The 3,377-nt window shown below is 52.0% G+C and overlaps 1 protein-coding gene across 1 annotated transcript in view; it reads right to left on the minus strand.

Annotated features, from left to right (window-relative positions):
• The window catches only part of DGKI (diacylglycerol kinase iota), a 380,807-nt gene extending 378,593 nt beyond the window's left edge, over window positions 1-2,214 (minus strand). Inside the window, exon 1 of the mRNA XM_042782691.1 lies at window positions 2,110-2,214. The gene's annotated coding sequence lies outside the window, so the exon portion shown is untranslated. The remainder of the gene's footprint in view (window positions 1-2,109) is intronic.
• Between the last annotated feature and the right edge of the window lie 1,163 nt (window positions 2,215-3,377).

Raw genomic sequence — 3,377 nt, forward strand, 5'->3', positions numbered from 1 at the left:
ACCGCAGCACTATTGACAATAGCCAAAAGATGGAAACAACCCAAATGCCCATCAGTAGATGAGTGGATAGAAAATCTGGTGCATACATCCACTGGCACCTACTCAGCCAGTGGGAGGAATGAAACTTTGATACCTGCTCCAGGATGGATGGCGCTGGAAGACATTATGCTGACCAAAATGAGCCAATCACAGGAGGACAAATGTTGTATGACTTCACTCATATAAAAAGATAAGAAATGGTAGACGTAGGGAGACCAGAGTTCATTAGTGTTACCAGGGGTGAGGGTGGGGAAAGGGGCTTAACGGTAATGGGCAAACCACATGGATTAAGGCCAAGGCTGCACAGCTGATGATTGTAATTGCTGTCAATAAACTGTACACCTGGAAAAAGTGAACCTGGCAAAGTTGTGTGACTGATATATTTACAACAACAACAACAACAACAACAAAAGCGTAGCTGCGGAGTCTTCTTATGTGCAACCAGACACTTCATAGGATTTGGTTCCTTGGTTTGGAGGTTTAGGGTCACAGCTGCATTGGATATTCCAGTTAATTAGCCTAATAATGTACTTGGTTCTTCTGGTCTACCTCCTAGCTTGATGCATAGTGCCTGGAGTCTTAGAAGCTAGCAGTCTGCCATCCAAGGCACAACAATTAATCTCTATTCACCACAGCAGATAAGGAGAGTCAGGAACAGGAGGAGAAGATGGAATGTGTGGCTAACTGCTTCCATGAACAATTGCCTCCTGTGCTATGAGACCAGAAGTGATGGTGCCTGGCTACCATTACCAAGCATTCAGATGAAAGATTCCATAAAAGAATTCTGATCAAAAGGGGGAAAATGTAGAACAGAATTTCAAACTCACATGGATTCTAGGGTTTCTGGAGCCAATGAGGGTAGATGAACCCCTGAACTATTGCCCTGAAATAATCTTTAAACCTTAAACCAAAAATATCCCCTGAAGTCATCTTAAAACTGAACAAGAGTTTAGCTTCACTAGTAAAAAAAGGTCTGTGTTAAGTCTTTTGCTCTTTTAAGAACTATCTACATGGGACCAAATTGACAGCAGCAACTGGGAAAATTAGAGAGTAGTCTTAGCAGGCAGTGAGTCTGTGTTCAGAGGGAGGAACAACTCAGCAAAGGAGGGAGAGAGGGTGCACATTCGATGAACGTCACCGTGTCCCTGACCTGCACACGTAGACACGGCTGACTTGGTGCCTGTGCTGCCGTGTATATTCTCCACAACAGTAACAAAACAAACACAATACAGAAAAATGAGAAACAAACAAGTAAGATGTAACCAACCAGCTAATATGCCCGACCTCTGGGTGGGGCTAGGGCACCCTGCTGCACATAGGGTCACTGTGAGTCAGAGCTGACTCAGTGGCACCTAACAACATACCAGGGTGCATAAAGGACAGGACTACAGGAAGGGTCTGGCTGGGAAAGTGACATCACCCTTTCAGATAAAAAACACAGGGTTCCGCTTGAGCTGAAGAACTCACACCTGGCTTCCGTACAGCGGCTGTGGGGAAGCTCTGTTTATTGTCAGCTTGGCAGGAACCAGTGAAGCCCGGGCACTGAAAGGCGTCCCTCACGGCTGCAAACTCGGGCAGTCGCTTTGGATGACTCAGGACGTGTTTACTTTTGCCTTTGACACTTCTCACGTCATTGAAAGGGGCTAGGGCCCCCACCCACTGCGCCGAGTCAATTCTGACTCCTGGCCACCCCGTGCGTCAGAGTTGAACGGGCTGAATTCCGTGTCCACCACGGATGGCCCTGCTGGTACGTGAAGCATCATGGCACAGCTCCCACTGGCATTTCTACGGAGGCATTTTCGAGCAAGCAGCTCATTTGGCCTTTTCTTCTGCACCCACTGGGTGGGTTCGAACCACCAACCCTTAGGCTGGTGGCCGAGCACAACCCTCTGAGCCATCCAGGGACCTGCTCTGCTCCTAGGAGTTTGTAATGGCACTTAGGGATCTGAAGATCAGTCCCTGAGTAACATGGGGACGGGTAAGTAAACCTTGCTTGCTGCTCTTTGAATTCAGAGAATGAGACACAACATGCGCCTGAAATTACGTCTGGAAGAAAGAGCCGACACCTACGCTCCAGTCCAGAGTCGCTCTGGGCTCCTTGGCGGGGCCGTTTGCCACAGGGAGGCTGAGGGGGTGCGCGGGAGCCAGGTGCTGCAGGCCTGCCCGGGAGATTGCCTTCCTGCAGCAAGAAGAGAAAACACAAAGAAAAACCAACGTCAGGAGGAGGAAACACAGACCTCAAAGGGCCACGGGGTCAAAATGAGGCCTGCGCTCATCTTCCACACCTGGAAACTGCTACCAATGTGATTGAAGGCACTTCTCAAAAGCGAAGATCCACCACCCGTCTGTCTGTCTGTCTGTTGGACTGGGGGGGGGGGCTGGCATGGTGCTGAGATGCTGGAAGCTAGGCCACTGATCCCCAAAATGAGCCAATGCAAACCCTACGGATCATGACAGAACACTGTCCGCCTGGCTTGGTCTGTCATCAGGAAGAATCACTTGCTGGAGGAGGACATCGTGTTTGGTGAAACAGAGGGTCCGTGGGGGCCAGGGACACCCTCAGGGAGATGGACGGGAACAAAAGCCCCAACAGAGCACTGGGGCATGCTGGCAAGTGGAGGGACACCGACCAGGCGACCTTCTGCTGCACGTGTGGTCACCGTGAGTGGGGACCAACTGACTGGCAGCTATGACAACAACAAAGTGAAGACAGAGAAGGGCCAGTTCCAAATCAGGCAGAGACGGTTTATGTCCGCCAAGAAGGGGCAAACGCTCTCTGACCCCTATCTCACCAGGTGCACAGGCAGAGAACAACAGGTGCACTGGTTAGCGTTCAGGTTTGCTGGGTGGAGCAAGGCGGGACCAGGTCAGGAAGGAGGGGATGGTGCAGAAGAGCGGGAAGAAGCCAGCCCTGGCCGCGGTCAGCAAAGAGTGGCAGTGCTGCCTCGGCACACACGTGACTACAACTGAGAAAGGGAGTGGGGAGAGAGGGGAGGCCACTGCGGAGGCTGAGAGCAGCAAGGAGGACAGGCACGGGGCTCACTCGGGTCACTTGTGGCACCATCAAGAACGAGAGAGTCCAGTCTCTGAACAGCACCGTGAACACCACCAGAGCAGGGTCTCGAGCTTACGTGTTGTGCTGTTAGTCACCTCACGCCGATGCCGCCTGGCCGCCCCACGGGTGCAGAGCAGAACCGCTCCATGGGTTTTTTCAAGGCTGTGCCCTTCGGGCCTGACTTCCACGGGACCTCTGAGGGCCTCTAACCACCAACCTTCAGGGTGGGCGTCCAGTGCTCAACCACTTGCACCACCCAGGGCCTGCGTGCTTGCATGGCTGC

Source organism: Orycteropus afer, unplaced genomic scaffold, assembly GCF_000298275.1.
Source record: "Orycteropus afer afer isolate SDZICR_OR568_19922 unplaced genomic scaffold, OryAfe1.0 scaffold00413, whole genome shotgun sequence".
Classification (NCBI taxonomy): domain Eukaryota; kingdom Metazoa; phylum Chordata; class Mammalia; order Tubulidentata; family Orycteropodidae; genus Orycteropus; species Orycteropus afer.